This window comes from Prionailurus viverrinus, chromosome D4 (genome assembly GCF_022837055.1).
Source record: "Prionailurus viverrinus isolate Anna chromosome D4, UM_Priviv_1.0, whole genome shotgun sequence".
Classification (NCBI taxonomy): Eukaryota; Metazoa; Chordata; class Mammalia; order Carnivora; family Felidae; genus Prionailurus; species Prionailurus viverrinus.
This window is the reverse complement of record NC_062573.1, coordinates 92,308,294-92,330,538: the sequence shown is the minus strand read 5'-3', so window position 1 is coordinate 92,330,538 and position 22,245 is coordinate 92,308,294. Positions and strand designations below refer to the sequence as shown.

The window sequence follows — 22,245 nt, the reverse complement described above, 5'->3', positions numbered from 1 at the left end:
TCAGGGCCACGGGCCTGTGACTTGAGTTCTGAGAGCCTCAGTTTCCCCATCTCAGGCCACTGGATCAGGAGGGACAGTGCACGGTCTCCAGCTCTGCAGCCCCAGCGAGGGGGCCAACATCCGTGTGCGCGGGACTCTCCTGGCTTTGGCACAGAAGGGCTCCTGCCGCCACACGCTCCCTGGGCGCCTGCAGTGTGGACCGACTTAGGGATGGCCATGCCCGGGCCCGGGCCCGGGGCCGCCCCTCGGCCTGAGAAAGCCTCTCCTGGGGAGGTGGCCAGGCAGGAATGCCTGCTGTAAGTAGCCCTCCCCTTCCTTCCCCCTCCCGGCCCCCGTTTGCAATAACACAGGGATATCCCCAAGGCTCTGCGAACAGCTGGGCCCTTTCTGCTCAGCCATCAGCTCCTGATGAGTCAGCCCTGCTGGGCCTCCCACAGATGCCACGTCCCCACCTCCCGCCCTCCTCCAGGCAGCCCTGTACCTCCTGAGGGCCCCCGACCCCGAAGTGGCCTCCCCAGCTCAGGCAGCAGCAGCGGGAGCCTGGGAAAGCTCTGGGGTCTGAAAGGCAGAGAAGCCAGGCCGAGTCCGGGCCCGTGGCCACGCCCGCTGCCCACCCATCCCCTCCGGGCTGCCCAGGGCTCCTCCCGAGAGCAAAGTCTTCTGCAAGCACCCCCATGCAAGACGGATGGAGCTGGGCCTCTCCCCACGTCCCTTCCCCACCCGAGGCCCCTCCAGGAAACCCTCTGGGCCAAAGCCAGCCCAAACTCGGCGGAAGTCACCAGAAACTCCGAGCGGGTCCCGCAGCTGGCTGGAGCGCCCGGCTCTCTGTTTCCCACAACCTAAGGCTCGCTCACTGCCTTCTCCCGTGTCTGGGCGCAGAGGAAGGAGGTGACGGGGTGGTGCTGGAACCCAGAAAAGGGGAGACCCAGCGGCCACCTCCTTGGGTGTGCAGGGCTGTCCCAGGGTCCCATAGCGACCCTGGAGTGTGATGGGAGCCAGCCCTGTGGGGTGTCAGGATCTGCATCTGGAGGGGACTGTCCGGCTGGGGCGAAGGAAGAAGCCACATGATTATTCCTGGCAGAGCCGTCCTCTGGGGCGTGGGCACCACGGTCCCGCCCGCACGGTGGGGCCACAGTCCAGACGCCTTCCCGCTCCCTGGTCCCCAGCTGGGGCCACCCGACTCCTCCCCCAGCGCGGACGCCCTGGAAGAGTGTGAACGGTGAGGCTCACGGGGCTCGCTTCACCTACAAGGTGGCTGTGTCATTTCGGGGGCTCTGTGAGATAGTTCTGTTCAAAACCGATTTTCAAAGAGAAAACGCTTTCTTTTTTTTCATTTTTTTGAATGCTTGTTTATTTTTCAGAGAGAGACACAGTGTGAGCAGAGGAGGGGCAGAGAGTGAGGGAGACACAGAATCCGAAGCTGAGTTGTCAGCACGGAGCCCAACGCGGGGCTCGAACCCACAGACCGCAAGATCATGATCCAAGCTGAAGTCAGACGCTGAACCGACTGTGCCCCAAAAACGCTTTCTAAACACACAAAAACCTGCGTTAAAATCTCAAGTTTGTATTTACTATTCTCGCTGCATTGTCGTACCCTCCACTCTGTGTCCTTGCCCGAGGCTCTCTCCTACTGACCACTGGGATTTCTCTCACTGGATCTTACTTTTTATTGTTTTCATGAAACTGCTGCCAAATCCTTCAAATTTACATTCATGGCTTTGAATTTCTGGAGGGCTTGCGAGGCCCTCGATAGACCACAGTGTTTTCAGTTCAGACGACTCACTCTTGAGAGACCCCGGATGCCCCACGGGCTCAGAGGAACTTCTGCTCCGTGGAAAATATGCACAGTCCTGGGCTCACTTGTTTGTTAGTTTTTGTTTTTGTTTTATTTGAACGTGTAAATACTCCAGCACAAATACCCTCTTGGGCGCCCTCCTCAGGTCTCTAACCCGCCCACCCAGAGGCTCAGGTCTTATCCTGCAACAAATACGTTACAGGCAAAACTCAAATAAGCCGCCCCTGTGCGTGATCCTTTTCAATGGCCAGCTCAAAAGGGTTCCGTGTCGTTCCAAAATATAAATCTACCCAATCAGACCTAAAGGCACCATCAAAACATTCTTCCCACGAGTACGATTTTCCAAAGCACAATTACACAATTTGGAAATTAGATCTTGCATACTCTCCGACCCCCCCCGAGTTCAGTTTGTTCCGTCTCCTCCCTGGCTTCCCCATGGCTCCACGGCAGTTCTGTTCAACTTTGCGAACTTTACTCTCAATCGGTACAATCCCTGAGGATTCAAAAGCTCGAGTGCTGTGGTCCTCCGTCGGACAAATGGGACGATTTAAAAACGTCCAACTTACATAAAACGCAGCCACAATCTACAGACCCATTCCCAAAAATGTCTGAAATCACTGCGGGTCGTCCTTCGACCGCCAAATGTTTCCGAACTCTGAGAACCTGCGGCACACAGCCCCACACGGCGTGCCGAAGCGTTTTTTAATGACACGGCACCTTTGAAATCCGTTCCGTCGTCCAGCTCTGCTGTGTGTGCATAAAAATATCCTCACGTTTTGAAAAGCACACCTTCTAGGTCCATTGGCCACACCCCAGGCTGGTTTCCACGCAATGAGGAACATGGTGTGAGCCACCGGAGTGCCCAGGGATGATGGGTTTCTTAACAAGATCAAAATATTGTGTCTTTAATCACAGAGCTGTGATCATCCAAAATTTGTCTTCTTGTAATCACCTGCCAAACCAAAAACATTTCAGCATCGAAGGCGTTTTTTAAAACTCAATTTACAGCTCAAGCGGCCGCACATCAGGTGCGTTTCACGTTTGACAGAATAAACTTCCAGCTGCTTTATCTAGACTCCATCAACGGGATGAAAAACATCAAAATGATTTTGAAATTAATTTAACCGCTTTCCTGCTGGAAACTACCGGGACGTTCATCTGAACACTCGACGGCTTGCAAAGGCCTGCCGACGGTCCGTGCACAAGAAGACGTGGGCTACAACCGTGGGCACAGTTAGTTCACTCAGCAGAACAGACAGTGAATCTGAGCAAAGCGACAGGCCTCACGGAACCCTGGGGAAGCGCGCCCGCTCCCCGGCGACTCCAGGCTCCTCGGTGACCACCTCTGCGACCGGCTGGCCCTGCCCCCGGTTCTGTCGCGGCTGCCCCGGGTTGGACAAACAAACGTGCACCGTCCACTCTCTTGAGAAAAAGAAATAACAATCCGGTACTTTTACGAAGCATGACTTCCAGCTTTTTCTGCTCACGGCTGCTGAAAGGGCTTACTGCAAGATTTTTAAAGCATTACCAAACCGTAAAAAAATAGTTGTGGGTTTGCACCATTCAACAAATGACGCGACCGTGGTGGTAGTTAAGCGTCTCCTACATCTACTCCGCGGCCGGGCCGCTCGCCTTCGTTTTCCACACTCGGTTCGTGTTCCCCTAACATGTAATTTCCCAGTGAGCCCGCCCACGGGCCGCCCTCCACTGGCGCATGTGGGACCGCAGCACCCACCTCGCTTCAGCCCCACTCACTCGGGCGTGGTCCCACGAGGCAGAGCTTCAACAGGGACACGTCATCAACTTCATGGGAAGGCAGAAGTGGTGGGGGGCTGGGGGACACGGCGACTCCAAGACAGGGGCGAACGGCCCAGAAGGTCAGGATCAGGTCAGACCCCAGGAGGTCCTGGGGACGGGTGGGCTCCCGATGTGTGAACGGTTGTTCACCATCCCCCACCCCTACACGCGATGGCCTGTGAGGGCACCGGTGTGCACGTGGCCAGGAGAATAGGACGCCGGCACAGTGAGGGCCAGCCCCCCCCCGTCTGTTCCCCACTGTCCTTGAACAAGCAGCATGCGAACAGAGCTGGGTGGCGGTGAGGCTAGAGGTTCTACACAGGGGGCGCGGCGGGGACCGACCCTAAGCCCTGGCCGGGGTGCTGCCCCTCCAGCCACCAACCAGCATCCTGATGCTGAGGTGAGTACATCAGAACCCATCAGACCTTCCCTCCTGGGGGGCGATTTACCATCCCATACCGATCAGTGTTCAGGCTCTGCCTTCCCCGTCCCCACAGCCTCCGCCCACCACACTTGCCAAGGGCTCCCAGGGTATCTCATCTGCCGACAGAGAATCCCATGAGATGTCACCTCAGGCCAACAGACCCCCATGACAGGGAAGGGGTGACCAAAGGACCGGGACCCTGGGACCTGCTGGTCCTGTCTCCTACACACGTCCACCTCAAACAAACCTACCAGCCTGAAAGGCTCCTCAATGCCTGGGTTTGGCCATGACCTGTGTGGAGGTAGGATGCCGTCCCTGGAGAGACAGTGAGTGAGACCCAAAAGGGGAGACGGCCCGAGTGTCCGGCGACGGGCGGACGGATAAACAGATGTGCTCCATCGACAACAGAGCAGTGTTTGTCCTTAAAAGGGCATGAGGTTCCGGTGCATTCCACGACGTGGATGGACCTCGAGGGAAAGAAACCAGGCACGAAAGATCACACGTTGCACACCCCCGCACACATACGGCACGGGCACACGCTAAACCCACAGAGACAGAAAGCAGACGGGAGCTGAGAGGAGGGATGGGCACGGCGGTGTGGTGGCTCCAGGAGCTCTTCTGGGAGTGAGAGGGGCGTGTTTCGGGACCAGGCGTGGCCGTCACACAACACCACGAACACGCTAAGCGCCACTGACCCGCTCGCTTTAAAACGCGCAACTGTGAACTTCAACCCGGTTTAAAAAATACGTCAGATAAAAGACAGGAAACCATTCGATACCTATTCCGAACCTCCGTCCTCCGAGGTATAGCAGATATTTTTCTCCATCAGGCAGTGCTCTAATCCAGGAAGTGGAGACACCGGCCCAGGAACGAGGGCATGGAGGTCAGACGATCCTTCTCACCTCGGCCCCAGGGTCCGCTCAGGGACTCGGGCTCCCGGCCCCACGACGTTGCATTCCGTGGGATCAGAGGCCCTGGTCCCCAGGAAAGAAGGTTAACAAAAGCCCCACCGAACCCAGTGCTACAGCCCAGTGCCTGGTCCCGAGGGCTCCTCACCGCAGCGGACCGGCACGCACAGAAAGAGGCTTCTGCGTCCCCCCTGCCCACCCCCCGCCCCCGCTCTCCACGCGAGGCCGGGGCTGCTGCTCTGTGACCAGCAGGTTGAGAGGGGGCGCGGTGTGCAGGGAAGCGAGGCCCTGGGTCCCAGGGATCAGGGTAAATGGACAATCACGGCAGCCAGGGCCCGGCCGGGGCAGAGCGAGCAGAAAGGCCGAGCCCGCAGCATGGAGCCCACGCCACCCTCCCCCCACCCCCCGCACAGCAGGCCGGCCCGCAGAAGCGCCCGTGCGGGCAGCCCTGGGGTAGCAGCTCGTCCAGCAGCTTTCGGAATCGCAGGGGTGCTGCTGTCTTGTCGTGGGGGCCAGCGGACGGAGGACAGGACAAGATGGGCTCAACGAGAGGCTTCGGGGGCTTTGAGGGGCGCACGGCACCAGGCTGGAGCCCTGCCTGCATGCCCGAGGCTGCCTGTACCCGGTCCCATAAGGACCCCTGCCTCCTGCGGGCCTTCCTCTGGTGTGGGGGCTGCTCTGTCCATGAGTATGGAGGACAGAAAGCCACCAGAATGACCCCCAGGTGGTACGGGACGGGAAGGGCTAAGTCCCCCGTGTTACCAAGCACCCAGCAGAGAGCGCCCAGCACGCCGAGCTCCGTCCGCCGCCTACACCCGCCCGCCTCACACTCCGTCCCAGGATCACCTCCAAAGCAAAGTACTCACATCCAAATCTTTGTCTCGAGGTCTGCTTCGTCGGAAAGCCAATCTTTGACGAGCTAAGGACTCTGCAGGCTGTCCCCGACAGGAAGGTGGTGGCCGTGTCTGGAAAGGAGAAGGGGAAGTGTGACTGGTTGGCACCCCTCGATTCCCAGAATTAACCACTCGATGGGGGCAACCCCGGTCACGGCACATTTGGCTCACGTGCCAAGGAGAGGCTCCACACTGGACCTTCCCAGCGAACCCAGAGCCAGCCCGTCACCAGGCACGGACCCCCCTCTCGCTGGAAGGCTGTGTGACCCTGGTCCTTCACCTCACCAGCTTCTACTGACCCGTCAAAAGCTGACTCCAACTCCACTTCCTCCGGGAAGCCCCCTCTGGCCCCCGAGACAAGTTCTGGCCCCGTTACTTCTTCCAATGGTACCGGGCACCTGCCACTCGGCACCTGTCCCCTTGGCAATTACACTTAGTTCTCAGGTTACTCGGCTAAATCTCTCTTCTCCTCTACATGCTCAGCCTGCTCCCCTGGGACGGTGACAGGCGGGGGAGTTTCGTTCTGGGCACCGAGCAAGGTACCAGCCCAGAGCAGGAACCCAGTGGCCATCTGCTCAGTGAGTGAACGAATGAATGAATGAACGAACGAACGAAGGAGCGAGTGAGTGAAATGCCATCCCGGCTGGGCGCCTGGTTCCTCCACCAGCGCCCCACCCGGCCGTGGCACGCAGCACACACGGGAAGCCCCGGCTTCACCGTGACTCGGGACTCTCAGGAATGCTTCGGAGCACAAAGAATTCTGCTCAAAACCCCAACTGGACTTCTTATCTGAAGGATTGCATAAAACCCTGGAACTCGCCTTAATCCTGTCCACTAACACGCAAACCAGTAAAGCTAGGGGCCTCGGGGGTGAACTCACTGATCCGTAATCTGTAGCAGATGCCGGGCAGGGCGTGAGCAGGCTCTCCTGAAACTCATGCGCTGCCGACACTCCTGGTGAAATTCCTCAGGGGCAGATCTGGGCTCCCTGGCCCCACAGGCCTTCGTCGGAGGGCTGGAGACAGCCGTCTCTTCCCTAACCGGTTGGGGGCTTTGGTCGGGGCCCAGACCTCTGGGCTCTCAGCCTCGTGCGCTCGGGCCCCAGGAGCATCTCTGACACGGCCAGGCGGGAAGACCTCAATCAGCCTTTCGAGAAAATCCACCTTCTCCAACACCTTCCATGACACCCATTTTCCTGACTCTGAGGGCCTGCGCAGAATTTTACAGTCAGCAATGATCCGTCCTCCAGCTCAGTCATCGGGAGAGCGACCCGACTGCCACAAAATTACTCAGGGCATCTGAGCGGTTAGGTGGGTTTCCCCAGATCTAGAGGGGGGTTCGGATCACGGCTCCCGCTCAATCACGGACTCCCCCGCTCCCTCAACTATCAATGGGAAAAAAAAAAAAACACACTCCTATCTTGTGGACTCGACATTTTCGCTGCCTACCACATCCTAGGCACACGGTGTTTGTGAATGACTCTGTTGCATACCCGCCATACACCAGGCTCTGGGCCCTGTAAATGTCAGCCCTTGTGGTTGCTGCCCGGGGGGCCGTATTTCTGGCCACAGGAGCCTGTTTTCAGCTCAGAATATAATGAAGCCCCTTCTTCATCCACGGAGGGAACACAGACCCAGGGACGAAGCCTGCAAGCGAGAAGAATCAGGGAGCCACAAAGCGACTCCCCAACAACAGGCCGAAGAGGCAACCGCTATTTCGGCAATGCTTACTGGAGGAGGCAACGAGACACGAATGCTCTCCTGGGAGATTCTGCCAGCGAGTCCTGACTGAGATAAGGTCAAAGAGCCCACCTCCCTGGCCCACACAGGCCAGACCCGGCCGGGCAGCTCCACACTCGCAGAAACACAGTAACAAGGCAGACTCTTGCCTGTCCTTACGGTCCGATCCCGGGACATCCTTGCCGAGCGGCCACCCTGGCCGGCTCCCAGGCCACGTGCTGTTCCCCTATCCGCTCGTGGATTCCTCCCAACGACCCAACAGGGTAGGCAACAGGCATCGGCCCGATTTTACAAACGGGAGGTTCCGGAGGGTCAGTAACTTGTCCAGGATCCCAGGTGCTGGAGTCGGGATCTGGGCGCAGGCCGACTGAGCCCCGAACTACTCCCTCGGGACCACTCATGCGGAAGAGGAGGACCCAGAGCAGAGGCCTGTCCTCCACAACATTGGCCAGCGGAGCCCAAAATTCCTTGGTGAGAAGGAGCTGACGTTTACTCTCAGGTCCCCGCTGGCTGTCTCTTCTACATGCTGGCTGTCGCCACGTCTACGCTGACTTCACCGTGTCCTCCCCAGGTTTCATGCTAAAGAATGGGCTCGGCCACTTGCAACTTTGCTAGCCTCCCCGAAATCCCGAGAGGACGGCTCCTTGCTGGTGGTATTAGGCACCAGTACCTAACAGCAGCTGCACACACCCCTAGCTGTTACAGCCGAGATTCTGGAACCCCAAGTAGGAAAACCGGTTATCAATAGTAGGAAACCGATCCCAGCACCTACCATACGCTATGTTCTTCAGATCACTGATCTCCTATAAACCCCGCCCCCAAACATGCAAGTCGGGGGCACCGCCCACCTTCCACAGGGAACACAGGATCCAAGAGCCGACCTGACGTGAGGCAGCAGGGTTTGATTTGAACCCAGGCTGATGGCTCGAGAGACTGGGGTCTTCTCATCGTCATATTGCCCCCTCAACTTTCACCATGGGATGTTCTCTCGACACCTTATTTCCTTCGGGAAGGGTCACACTAGGATAGAGCAGGTTCCCTGCGCGCAGGGCTCAGTCACCTCTTCACAGCTGGACTATCAGCACATCGACAGCAGGACTCTATGGTGTGTCCTTGTATCCACCCCACCCCCACCCCACGGCTAGCCAGGAAACCATCCACGGTCTAGAGTAACCAGCCCAGGAAAGGCCACCCGGGCAGATCACAGCTGCAGGAAGTCCTACTATCTCCAGCAACAACTCAGGACAGCAAACACGCCCTGCGACAACAGGCCCAGCAGGGACTTGATTAATACCCGGTCGCTTCCTTCATTTCTGCCCTCGCTTCCAACTTAGGACCCACCAGAGAAAATCAAGTACGCACGCCTGAGCAACCCCAGAGGATGCCGCGTCTGGCTAGCCCACCTACAGCCTCCCCGTGCCTTCCCTTTGCTCCACTAGAAAGTTTTCCTGGCCCTCTGCCTGCCTCCGGGTCCCTGCCAGAATGAAAGTAATGATACCTGACCCCCCCACCCCCACCCCCACCGCCAGCCGCGAATAAGCGGCCTTTGCTGTTCTCATTTGGTTGGCCTTTACTGATTTTCACCTAAGGCGTTAGGTTTAGAACGACTCTGAGGCTCCTCTGGCCTCAGTGGCCAGTCAGCCAGGTCGGCCACGGGCCTGTAGATGGTGACACTGATGCTCAGAATCCGCCCCCTCTTGGGGCATTTGCTCCCGCGTCAGCCAGACAGATGCCTCTGCTTCCGCGATCCCGCGGAAACAAAACGCAGGAGAGGCAGCTGCTGAGGGGAGGCGGCGGGGGGCGGGGGGAGCGGGGCTCACCCTCGGTCGGGCCAAGAGTCACGCTGGCACGTGGCCAGGTGTCCCACCGCCCCTCATCTGGCACCGGGATGGAAGGCGGACCGCAGGTGTCCTCAATTCCGATCAGGTGACCATAACATCAGCACAAAACGCCGGGTGGCTCAGGTCCCCCCAGGGAGGTGCTCCCGGCCCTGGGGGCGCGGAGGCCCCGGGCCTGCGGTGGCATCGCCCAGCGGCCCAGGGAGCGCCCAAGTCCCTGGGCGCCGCCCGGAGCCGTCGCTGGAAGCCACGGCTGGGCCGGGCCGTTTCCCAGCCTCCCTTGCGGCCGCGCGCCCCCACGTGACCAGGCCTCGCCGGTGGAAGGTAAAGGGAAGTGCCGCGAAGCACTTCCGGGTCGAGGTGGTCTAAGGCGTGGGCGCCGCCCTGCCCGCTGCGGGCCGCCCGGGGCGGCGGGGGTGTCGCGCGGCAGCCCCCGCCCGGGGTGACTGAAGGCCGGAGACAAAGCGGGAGAGCTGCCGGGTGCCCCGTGGGGAGGTGCAGAGCAGGGGGTGGCCTTCCCGGAGGTCAGCGTGTCCTGAGACAGGCATCGGGTGGCAGCGAGCGAGACGCACACCCCCAGCCGGACTCGCGGGTGCATCGAAGCCGCCCGCAGCGCTTCGGAGAAGACAGCTTGCCGCGTTGGTGGCGCCGCAGCACGTTGGGGGTGCTCGAAGGCGCCGGGCTAGGACAGCTAGGAACGCCCCCCCCTTCGGCCCTGCCCCTGACCCCTCCTCGCAGAGGAAGGGTGCTCTCCCCCCCCCCCCCCCCCGCCGATGCCTGCTCCGCAGAGCCCATCGGGGCCCACGGCTGCGGCTCGAACCCAGACCTGGAGGCGCTCCAGGTGCCGGCGCCCCGCACACAGCGGGCGGGCCGGGGACGGGGGACACTCCAGCTCCCTCCTGCACGTGGCCAAGTTCCGGCCTGCGGGGAGGGCGGGGCTCTGAGACCCCCTGCCGCGGGGAGCCACTTGGCGGTCCAACCGCTGGTGGGCACAAGGCCGTGGCTCGTCCAGGCCCGGCTGTCCAGGCGGAGCTTTCTCTGGGGTAGTCAGGTCGGGGCCGTTTTCCCTCCGTCGTGACCTTGGCGTTACTGTTTGAGTTGTCGCCAGTGAGCAGGCACTCTACAGAGAAAAAGCTGTTTTGAAGGAGCGGGCAGAGAGGTAGTCCTGGAGGGAACCTCCCGGAAGGTGGCAGAGGCCAGGCCCGGGCGTGCAGAGAAGGAAGACCCAGCCTCGGACAAATTCATGTCCTGGTACCTAAGAGGACCTCGGAGGCGGGACAGGGCCGCCGCACTGGTCCTTCTCATGTCCCCAGGAGCACTCACCCAGGCCCAGCCCCTCCCTCCACTCCGGAGCCCTGCCCCCCACGCACATGGCAGCCCTGGGCTCCTCCCAACCTCTGCGACCTAGAGACGGGGCCAGAGGCCCTGAAGGGGGCATCAGGAGCGGTGGTTGTTGGGATGGCTCCCCGGGGCAGATACGTCTCAACTCTACCACAAAGCTGCTTTGAGACTGTCATGCCGTCCCCTCCCTGGGCTGCCACTGTCTCCCTCTGTCCACTGAGGAGGTGGGGCAGAGGGTGCTTGGTGGCCCCACCCAGCCCCAGGAATCCTATGATTTCATGAGTCCATGGTTATTATCCCTGGATAAACTCTCCAGCCCACAGGACCACGGACTGAGAAGTTAATTCCAGAACCGAGGAGTGTGTGGGAATGTGACCCTCACACCCACCATACCGGCCCAGCTTTGGTGCAGCGCTGAAATCACCCCGGCCTTCCGTGGAAAATCCACATCTGAAGGCCTCCCCTGAGCATCTGGGACTGATTAGGCTCTGGGCCCTGGGTCTGAGCAGAGTTTTAATAAAGTCTTAGGCCAGTGAATTGTAATCCCAAAGCGATGATACGTGTCTCAGCTTTGAAGGAGCCGAAGCACTGGGCCAGCCCCTGATGTGATCTCTAGTGCCAGAGCCACAGATGTGCCTTGGGACCGCTGGTCCCTGACACGGCAAGAGGAGCTGGGACAGGGCGAGAGGGCGCGGGGGCCGAGGCCCCGAGGGGCAATCGGCTGGCCTCACTGTCGGCCTCTTTCTGCCTTGACAACCTTGAGCGTATGTCTTGACCTTGTAAGCCTGTCTCCTCATCTGTCAAGCAGAGGTGTATCTGTTAAGGTAGCTCTCGCCAGTGCCATCTGTCCCCAAGGCCCCCTCTGACCTGACACTCTTGGACTTTCTCCTGGCTTCCTTAGCAGCGTCAAGCCCAGCCCGTAGCACGGGGAGGACCGAACGTGCCAGGCGGCTGACGGCCCAGAGGCGGCCTCAGCCAGTGCCCGATGGGAGTGGTGGGTGATGCCCGGCCTCCTCACCACCCACGCGAGACGCTCTGAGATGCCTGCCGCGTCGTCAGCTCATGTCCCCCCCACGGCCCGCGCCCCAGTGTCTCACGGCGGTAACCCGCTTGATAGACGTCCCCACTTCCCTCTCGAGGCTTCCTGGGGTCGCCCCCAGGTGAACAAACCGGTTGCACTCGAATCCAGGTCTCAGAGGCTGCTTTTGAGGGACCCTGCCTGAGACCATCATGCTGGACGTCACAGACTTTTCCTTGACGAACCAGAGAGGAAGTTTCGTGAGCCGTATGAGCCAAGAGGCGAAAAGGAAGATGTTAGGTAGGCAGGTATGTAACTAAACTGTAGTCCCGGAAAAACGTAAAAGCCGTTTTTAGCTCGGGTCGACGCACAAGCAGGCGACAGGCCCGGTGTGGCCCCCAGGCCGTAGTTTGTGACCCCTGCTGTCATACATAAAGCCCAGATCTCAGTGGCTTGAGAAAGTAACAGTCTGCTTCTTGTTCCTGTAACAGCCAATGATCACGGGGGCAGGTGGCCTAGATTCCAGGCGGGGTAGTTGTTCAGGGCAGACAGGGGCTCTGCCGTCCTGGACCTGTGGTTTCCCAGAGGCACCGTGGGCATCCGTGTCCAGTTAGTGAGGGAAGGGAGAGCGTCGGGGGGGAGGGTTGCGTGGGAGGGTCTACAGACTGGGGCCCAGGCAGCGTGTGTGCGTGCATCGCCCACATTCCCTTGGCCTGACCTCGGCCACAGGCCCCCCTCCCACCCCGCCACCAGGCGCAAAGGCGTGTTGGGAAGTGTCTGGGCTCCTCGGAGACCGTTCTGTACTTGCTCCCCGTGTACCAGACCGGCAGAAGCTTCTGACAGAGGCGTGTCTCGTGTCACGGCAAATAACGAAATCCGCATGCCCGTGCCCACCACCCAGGTTAAGAAGTAAAACCCTACCCGTCGTTCTGAAACCGCCGTGTTCCCCCGACACGTGCCGGCGGTCTCCCCAGGGTGGCCCCGGCCTCGGTTCTGCGCGCGTGGGCCGCTTACCTCCCATCCCCCGCTCCGCGTGCACCCCCGGACCCCACGGCTCCGTGTGGCCGCATCTCCAGCCGCGTGGGAACAGCACCGGCTCCTCGTGTCCTCCTGGAGTCTAGGCTCCCCTGTGCCTCACGCTGGACGTCCGTGGGGCCTCTCCGTCGCTGAAGATCATTTATTTTCGTTGCTGTGTCTCGCTGATGCGGGCACGCCACGGTCTGCCTGCCCATCTTCCTGCCGAGGGACAGGTGGGCTGTTTCCCCGGGCCGGGCCGCCCCGGCATCATGCGAGCGTGTCTGTGCACATCTCTTGGGGCGCCCGCGTGCACCCCCCGAGGAGAGGCGCCGCCAGGTCAGAGCACGTGGCTGTGTTCAGCTTTAACAGGCAAGGCCAAACGGTGTCCCGCGGGGCCAGCAGCAGGGCACCCGGCCCCGGGGCCCCGGGGCCACATCGCGTTCGATCCTACCTGTGGGTACGGGCCCCTCCCCCTCACCTCGTTGAGCCTCCGGACGCCATCCCACCACCGCCGTTTCTTACCATCCGGTGAGCCACACGAACCGGAACTTTGTTCCCCTCTGACAGACACAGAAACAGCAGCTCTGGCTGACCCTTAGCAGCTGGGAAGTGGGACGTTTGCCATCGTCCCACCCGACAAGGCCCAGCTCCGGAAGGAAGTGTTCGTCCCTGGCCTCCCTCCCGGTGAACCCAAGGTCGCGCCCTCGGGGGCCTGGGGCCTGCTGGGTCCTCGGCAGGTACTGCTTTGGAGGGTGAGCCCTGCCTTCTCCTCGGGCCCAGGATCCGGCCGGGGCTGCACCAGTTCATGAGGTCCCTGGGGAGGGAGACCGGAAGTTCCAGGGGCTGCATATGACTCACTGGCATGTAAAATGAACTTGATTTAAATTTCAGGATGCCAGTCTCCGCCTCCATGACAGAGAAGGAAATTCCCTGCAGAAGCCAAGGGCGAGGGCTCGTGTGTGTGTGGGCATCTTCCCCTGCCGCACCAGCCCCACCCGGGCCCGCTGTCCCTGTCCCCGGGGCCACGTGCCCCTGTTCTTTGGCCTTTTCCTCCGTCTTCCTCTGGGGCACCTGGGGCGGCCATGCCGAGTCGGACGTCGGGCAGCAGCCCCAAGCCCACTGCCCTTTGCTGTGCAGACTTGGCCGGCTGTCTTTCCCCCGTGAGCCTCAGTTTCCCTCTCATGAGAGGTGAGGAAAGGCAGTCTCTCCAGCCTCGGAAGGTATCCGCAAGCCCGCCATGCGCGGGGCCCCGAGGCGGGCTCAGAGGAAGCACAGGTCATTGCCTCAGGGAGCTCAGTGTTAGGTTGAGAAGACACCCCCCAGACCATTATTTAATTTCAGTCCCACCTCTGTGGCCGAAGCGACAGAAGGGCAACCTTCTACGAGAGGAGAGATGAGAGCCGCAAAAACCGAAGACGGCTGGCACACTCCGGGCGAGAACTTTCCAATGTGGGCCACCCTGGACACGATGGCCAGAGTTGGACGGAGGCGGGCTGGTCAGGGCGGGACACAGATGATGAAACCCCAGGGCCCAGATGAAAGAGCTGGAGGCCGGTGACTGCAGAGGGAAGCCTTTGCCATCTCCGGATCTGCCGGAGCCAAGGGCTGGCCGGAGCATCGGGACCAGAGCCCCAGAGTTTGGGGGCGTGAGGAGGGGCCTCCGGACGAGCGGCAGCCCTAAAAGGCCCCAGGATGGGGCAGCAGGGTGGGGGCGGGAGAAATGAGGGCCACCTCCCTCTGTTCTTCCTTGATCTCCTGCCAACCCTTCCCACCAGCCACACCCAACGGGTGGCCCCTAGAGCTGGGCTCTCCGGACCCTCCAGACCACGGGGCAGGATGGATCCGAGGGCCGAAACCAGAGTTGCCAGTTGGCGAGTGAGCGCTCCCTGTGGAGCACGAGTTTAGGATGGCCCCCAATCTCACACCTTCTAGAACGGATGCACTTGGATAAACCCCTCCCTGAGTGTGGGCGGGACCTGCGAGTGGCTTTTAACCAAGAGACTGTGGCAAAGGTGAGGGCGCGTCCCTTCCGTGGCCAGGTTACGTAGGACTGTCCTGTGTCTCTGTCTCCGGCTGGCTTGGCCGAAGAAGGTGGGGAGGCGATGAATTCCAGGCGGCCTTTGGCTAACACCACCTGGGCGCTGAGACTGGCCTCCAGCCGGCGGCCTGCAGGAAATGGAACCTCTCCGTCCCACGCCACAAGGGACTGAGTCCTGCCAACAGCCCTCCCCCGCCGAGCCTCCAGATGAGACCCCAGACTCAGCAGGCACCTGGGTGGCCGCCTTGGAGACCCCCTGAGCAGAGGACCAGCTGTGCCCTGTCCAGACCCCCAACCCACAGAGACTGTGAGGTGATAGATGGGTGTGGTTCTAAGCCACTAAGACCGTGGTAATACTGCCGTGCCCCCCCCAGCTAAGGGGGGGGGGTTGGTACCCAGAAGTGGGGGCCCTCTTCGCAAATAGCTGGAGACGTGGGGGTAGCTTTGGAACAACCAGCAAGGGATGAAAGGCGGCCTCTGGTGAGAGCCAGCAAGAAGCTGAAGCCTTCCTGTGACAACCCTCAGGGACCCCGGGGCTCCCAGCAGCCGCACCAGCTGGTCCCTTCCCCAGCTGAGCCTTCAGACCGGAGCCCGGCCCTGCCGACTCCTTGGCGGTAGCGGAGGACCCAGCCGTGCCGAGACCCTCCCCCAGGACCGGTGAGGCCATCGGTGCGTGCCGATTCAGGCTGCCGAGGGAGTGGTAACGGTGTGTGGCATCCAGGTCGCACACGCACCACGAGGTGCTCAAAGCACGGTGGCACTACTGGGGGGAGGACCTGCCCTGCTGAGGAACCTTGAATGACTGCCCCTTCGGCGATCATGCTGCAACCTACGAAGTCCTACTCAGATACCAGGGACCACCGGGCTCCCAAGTGAACTGGAGACAGGGTCAAACCCCAAAGCCCCAGATCTCTGTGACGGGGAACATACCCAGGTTCCAGGGGGATAACGCCACCCGTTTTTCCTTCTCAATGTTTCCAGAAACCGGAAGATTCTCCAGCTCTGATCTCCGCTGGCTGCCACTCGAGGCCTCCGTGTTACATCCGCACCACAGGAGCCACTGATCACGCCGCATTAGCACCGCTGAGCCCTTGGGCATCGGCGCCCCGTCCTGCCCAGGCGGCCACAACAGAACCACACAGACTGGGCAGCTTCAACAGCCAATTTATTCTCACGGTTCTGGAGGCTGGAAATCCAAGATCGGGGCCCCCACCGATTCATTTTCTGGTGAGAGCTCTCCTCCTGGCTTGTGGATGGCCACCTTCCTGCTGTGAGCTCCTGTGGCAGGGAGGGAGGGAAGACAGAGAGAGAGAGAGACTGGTCTCTCCTTAGGACACAAATCTAAGATCCGGGCCCCACCCTGATGGCCTTTTCTAACCTTGATTACCTCCGTAAAGGCCCGTCTCCAGATACAGTGGCCTTGGGGGCTGGGGCTTGACAACATCAGTTGGGCTGGAGGCAGCGCGAACACTCAGTCCGTCGCAGATCCCCCCTGGGTCTGCAGAGAGGGCTAGATGCCTCTCCCTCAGCCGCCTCCCACGGATCCTCTCTTCCTCTGACAATGACCAGTGCTGCCCAACACTTCCCAGTATGTTTCCCACCAGACACCCGTGTGTCTTTGGAAAATAGGATTCCACGGTGAACGAGCCTGGCCGTGCGGGGTGACCCCGACCTCCCAGAGCCCCGCGGTGGGACACCGGCCCCGGCCAGGGCAGTTCTCGGATGGGCGGCTGGGGGACGGCGCCTCTGGCCCAGACGCCACGTGGCCACTGGCCCTTCCGAGTCCAGCCACTGGGTCCGGTCACGCCGCCCCCAAGGCGAGTCAGAGCCCAGCCAGGAGACCCACCTACCCCGGCAGACAGACCAGCCCCAAGGGAGCCTCATCCAGGCCAGCACCAGTGGCTCCCACCCATTCGCTGACTCTTCCCGAAGCCGGTTCCTGGCTCGGTCAGGGTTTACCGCTGCTTCATAAACTGCCTGAGGTCACCCCTCCTGCCAACCCATGAGCAAACTGAAACAAGGAGCTTTTCCTCCATCCAAAGGCCTGGAAGGGCGTCTGAGGCCCTGTCAGCTGCACCCGGCACCCGTCTCGGACTCATCACTCTGGGCCCCCCGGCGTGTGGGCAGGGCGCAAGGGAGGACCCTTAACCCCACCGGGGGCAGGCAGGACCCCTCCCGGGTGGCCCTGCTCATCCCTCCGCCTCTCGGCGGGGTCTCCTGCCAGCCCTTGCCCTGGGGACTCAGGCAGTAGCGAAGTCCCAGGTCCCCACAGGGTGGGGAACTCTGCAGAAGGGGCGTGACGGGAGCCCCCCGAGTCCGGGCGGGTGGGGGACCCCGCGGGAGGGGCGTGGGGACGACCACGCGTGCACCCCTCCCGCGCCGCTCTGGAAGCCATCAGAGCCCAGCACCGGCAGGCCCCCCGGCTAGATGCACCAGCCGTGCCCAGTGTGGCTGCAGCGACACCACAGGCGCCCCCCTGCCTGCACAGAGCCGCCAGCCCGCTGGGGAAATGGCGGTAAAGCGCCACACGTCCGGGACGCTGGGCCCGACCTCCCCCTCCATCGCGGGGGGTCCGGGTGAGCCCTTCTCACGCACCCACCTGCGTCCGTACCTGGGGACGGGAGAGAGCTTTCCTTCCAGAAGGCGGCAGAGGCCTGTGCCTCTGCAGGACCCGCGGCCTGAGGACACGCCAGCTGCCACCACCTCTGGTCGTCCTCGCCGCAGGGAGGCCATGCCCTTCCCTCTCCGGCATCCCGCGTTTGGGGGGAGCGGGAGGGCTCTGAAGGTCCAGGCATCCCAGCAGCCCCACCCGGGACTGACAGGGCCCCCACAGTAGCAACCGCTCCCCCCCCCCCAGCCTCCCTTCCCCTAGCCCCACAGTGTGGATCCCTTATACACCTCTGGCCCCCAAAACTCCACGTCTGCTTCCAGAACACCCAGCCCGAGACAGTGGTCGGAGAAGGCAGGGCCTGCCCAGGTGGGGTGGGGGGGGGCCCATAAACAGCCCTGCGGGGGGGGGGGGTCAGCTGCTGCAGCTTCCCCAGGAAGAACTGGGAGGGGTGCATCTGGCGGGGACCAAATAGTAGCTGCAAGGACCAAGGGTCTGCGAGGTTATTTCGAAGCCCACTCATGTCCTAGAGAAAGACAAGGGACAGCTGAGCGCCGGGGGCAGGCAGTGGGACCCCAGGTGTGAAAGCCAGGGGGCCTGCAGGGAGGTGGGGATGGAGAGCGTGTGGGACCAAGCCCGTGGTCCCAGACAGTCAGGGCGGCTGGACTCGGCAGACAGCCAAACAGCCGACAGGGCAGGCCTGCAGGCCAAGGTCAGGGGCCTGGTTGGGAGAACCCAGGACCACAATCCACAGGGGGACACCCTCTCCCCAGTGCTCCGAGCCATCCACGTTGGCAGGTGAAGCCCACCCAGCCCCGGGACAGCATCCCTCCCCCTGGGTGGGGGCCTATAACCGGGCTTAGGGAAGAGGGGCCATCAAGTGGGGTTTGAGTCGGAGGGGGCTGGAGCAAGGGGCCAGGGCCCTAGAAACATCCGGGGAGAGGCTGACTCCACAGAGATGCTGGGGAGACAGGCAGGCCCTGGTGGGAGACACGCAGTGAGGACCCCGGCTCTGGAGAGGCCCATCCACGGTGGAGACGGTGTCCCTTTTGCAAGGCAATGCCCGGTGGAGCCTGAGGGCCGGACGGTGGGACCCCGGTTCCTCCAAGCGGCAGGGTCCCGAGAGGGCAGGGCTGATGAGCGGCGCCCGGGCCCCTCACTGCCTCATCCCTCAGTGGCTCCTCTGTGACCTGGGGGGGGTCCCACAGACAGCTGAGGGAGGAGGAGCCCCCCAGCTGGGGGGCCGAGTGGTTCTGCTCGGCTCGTGGACACAAGCTGACACCGGCCGGCAGGTTCATGGCGGCCCGGCCTCGGGGCACAGCGTGGAGACCCTGACCCCAAACCCGGCCGCGCTCTCCAGCACCTGTGCCCACCGAGGGGCGGCAGTTCTCGCGAGGTCACACGGCTCCTTCTGCTGACCTTGGAGGAAAGCGGTAAAAGCTCACCGAGAGCCACATCCGAACCTTGAAGGCTCCTTGACTCGTGAGCACAAAGCCGCTTCCATGCCCTGGAAAGGAGAGCCAAACGCTGCGCCGAGGCGTTTTTAAACGCATTTCACGAGTGTCATAAACCCTGACTGCAGATAATTTTGTCCACCTGGTTTCTGTATTTCCTAAATAAAGCTTCACGAGGACCTAAAATTCTTTCCCATTCCAGAGGGTGCTTGAGAGCACATTTATGAGGGCGGATGAGTCAAACCATGCCGGGGGGGGGGGGGGGGGGGGGGGCGGAGGGGAGGTTGGGGGGGGCCGGCAGCAACTTGGATCTGACTCCAAGAGTCAGCACAGCCCACACTCGAGTCTGATTTCATCAGAGCTTCCCTGCCCCAGACTCCTGGCTCCGGGCCCCGGCCAGGACTGGGGCACTTCGTGTGTTAGGGGCCCAGGCCCCGGGAATCCGCTGGGCCTGCCCTCTCCGCCCTCCCAGGCTCCCCACGGGCCGCATCCAGGCCACAGCCCATCGGAGACTTGCCGAGCACAGCCTGTGGCAGGGTCGACACCTGAGAAGCCGAGAGGCTGAGACAGGGGACCCCGTGCGTCCCCGTGTGTGCCTGCCCCACACCCTCCTCCGGGGCTCTGGACCCGCAGCCTGGATCCGAGCTCCCCTCCGCCCGCCGGCTGAGGCTTCCCACCAGGGCCCGGGGCCAGGAAGCTCTAGAACGTCCTCAGAGCCTGCGCCGCCGGGCTCTTGGATGGGCGGGCGGAAGCGGCCGCGGCCGCGGCTTCGTCGGCGCCCGCTCCGTAGACAGGGAACCTGAGTCTCGGGCAGCGACAGCTTGAGGCTACACGGCCGACACGTGGGCAGGCTGGCAGCCGGTCCCTCGTCTACACCCCCTTCACCACCGGGCGGGCGTCTCCGGGGACCACCTTGCCCATTACACAGGTGGGCAAACTGAGGCCTGGAGAGCGAGCAGCGGGCTAACGGGTCCCGGGTGTGTCCCCGCTCTGCGCTGAGGAAGCTCCGGGAGTCTAGGACTTTCCGCAGACCCCCGCCCTTGGAATGTGTGGGGGCTGAAAGGGCAGCTGACCGTGGCTGCGTCCCCAAACCCTGCTGGCAAATGCGCACACAACACTCAGGGGCGGGCGGAGTTGGGGAGTGGCTTGCAGGGGGGGGGTCATCTGGTGAGGAGAGGGGACAGTGTGGGCTCCCAGCTCAGCCCCAGCCCCACGGAGCGGGGTTGGGGGGGCGGTGGGGAACTAGGGAGCAGCTCCCTGGCCAGGGCCCGCCTCCCCGGGAAGAGGCCCAGAAAAGGAGGAGGAAAAAATCCATTTCCTGAACATGCACGGAGACAGGGCAGGCAGTGTCCACGTGGCAGCTCCCACGGCACGGCCAGCAGCCTCGCCCCCGGCAGGGGACCGGCAGCGCCCGCTCCTCAAAGCCGGGCCCTCGGGTTCCACCCCTTCAGGCCCTTCGAAAACCCTGCACCCCTGCTGCCCCTCGGGACCTGCCCCCGCTCCTCCTTGCTCCCAGGACGGCGGGGCGAGGGTCCCAGGGAGCCGGGCCTGGTGGGGGAGGCGGGGGGTGCCAGGGTCCCTCCCACCAGCGGGAGCAGGCTCCCCAGCCCCGGGCCAGGCTTTTTCTTGGGGCCAAATCCATGCCTCCGCATGCTAGGCCTTCCCCGGGGCACCAGGACCACAGCTGGGAACATTCATGTCTGCTTTGGGGCCAGTGCAGAGAGAGGGAAGACGCCTCCGAGCGGGAGGAAGGAAGACACAGGGGGGAGAATGGGTGCAGGGGAGCGTGGGGACATCCCGAACGGCCCCTCGGAGAAGGCCCTGCCCAGAAGCGGACGCCAGAGCGGAGCCTCACGGAGAGACGCGGGAAGACCGGGGAGGAGCTCTGGGCAGAGGCCCCGGCAGAGACAAAGGCCCTGAGGCAGGAACGTGCCCCCCCAAGTGCAGCTGCGGGGCTCCCGGGCACAGGTGCCGTCCTCTCACTAACGGGCACCGAGCACCAGCTGTGCACCCGGCTTTGCAGGGGTGGGGCTCTGCCTCCGCAGCTCAGGCTCTCGACGGAGGACAGATGCACCGGCCGACAGCCACCCTGGGGGAGCTCACAGCAGGGCGAGGGGCAGGGGGTCCCCAAGCTTAGGCCTTACCTCGTGGAGTGGCTCAGAGGCTGGCCTTGGGTGCTCTCTCCAGAGCGGAGAAGTCCTCCCCCCGGAGTTCCGCCGTGAGGACCCAGGAGGACGCCCCCGTCCTCCATGGCGTCAGTGAAGGCGTCTGTGCCGAGCAGACCCTGTGCGGCCCTGCACCCTGTGTTGGCCTCCCTGGTCCCCAGGAGTCTGTGAACGCCCCACGCGGGGCAGCTGTGAAGGAGAGTGGCACCGGGCACGTCACATGACCTGTCACCTCACCCGGGAGAGGGGGGATTGCCACCTCCCACCCCAGACATGGGGCACACGGAGGACACAGAGGGCACAGAAGCCAGGGTCCACCACTCCGTCAGTGGTGAACGGGGCCCGCGATGAGCCAGGGCAACCATCACAAGCCGTCCACACCCTCGAACAGAGCAGGGTGTGAGGGGGGACCCTGTTCCGGGTGCTCGACGTGGGGAGGCGAAGGCAGGAGAGTGGCCGGTGGAAAGGAAGGGTCTGTGCGGGCAAGGGTCCTCGGAAATGCCCCGCGCAGGGGTCCGGACAGTGGGGGCTGACTCCCCCTTTGCCAGCTGGGAACTGGGGGGGGGACCAGGTCCTCTCCGGACCGGGCCTGGAACCTCCATCTTCAAGACCGTCGAGGCTGGGCCATGAGAGCTACCCGGGGAGGGAGCCCTCCACCCCAGCGCAGGCCCCCCCACCCCCAGCGCCCTGCTGGAGCGGCCCGCTCTGGATCTAGCGTCTGAAACCCCAGAGCCGCAGGGAGCTGCGTTCCCCGCCCCCCAGGGGGTCAGCCTGGCCGAAGAAGGCCCCGGATTCTGCGGGAGCTCAGTGACCGGGACCCGGGGCCAGACTCCCCGCAGCCCCGCGCTCACCCAGCCGGCCACGGTCTGAACAGCTGTGTGAGGGGAGGAAGGTTGAGACCCCACGGCCCCGCGCTTAGGAGGCCTGTACCCGGGTTCGTCCTCTGCGGTCGCCCTCTGGAAAGTCTTACTCATTCTCGAATACGGGGCCCTACGCGTTCTTTTGCGCGGGCCCCACACACTCCGCAGCCGGTCCAGCTGCCAGCTTTCACACCGAGTGCGTCAGAACCCGCCGTGCCCCCACCCCCCGCCTGGACCGCCCATCTGCGGAATGGGTTTATGCCCAGTCCCCGGGGTGGTCTGGGGGAGCTAAAGGAAACAGAAAAGTTCTGAAGCCCTGGGGTGGGTGGCGAGGGGGGGGTCCCAGAGAG

General features: G+C 62.6%; 1 long non-coding RNA gene across 2 annotated transcripts; it reads right to left on the bottom strand.

The window, feature by feature from the left end:
• Nucleotides 1-1,384: 1,384 nt before the first annotated feature.
• On the bottom strand, nt 1,385-13,573 carry LOC125150821 (uncharacterized). 2 transcript variants are annotated; one of them, XR_007146499.1, is made up of 6 exons: nt 13,293-13,573; nt 12,768-12,989; nt 5,791-5,889; nt 4,795-4,990; nt 3,531-4,483; nt 1,385-3,217 (listed from the first exon to the last, which is right to left on the bottom strand). It is a non-coding gene; the product is annotated as an uncharacterized LOC125150821 (long non-coding RNA). The 2 variants fall into 2 exon arrangements; XR_007146500.1 differs by having other exon boundaries at nt 3,551-4,483.
• Between the last annotated feature and the right edge of the window lie 8,672 nt (nt 13,574-22,245).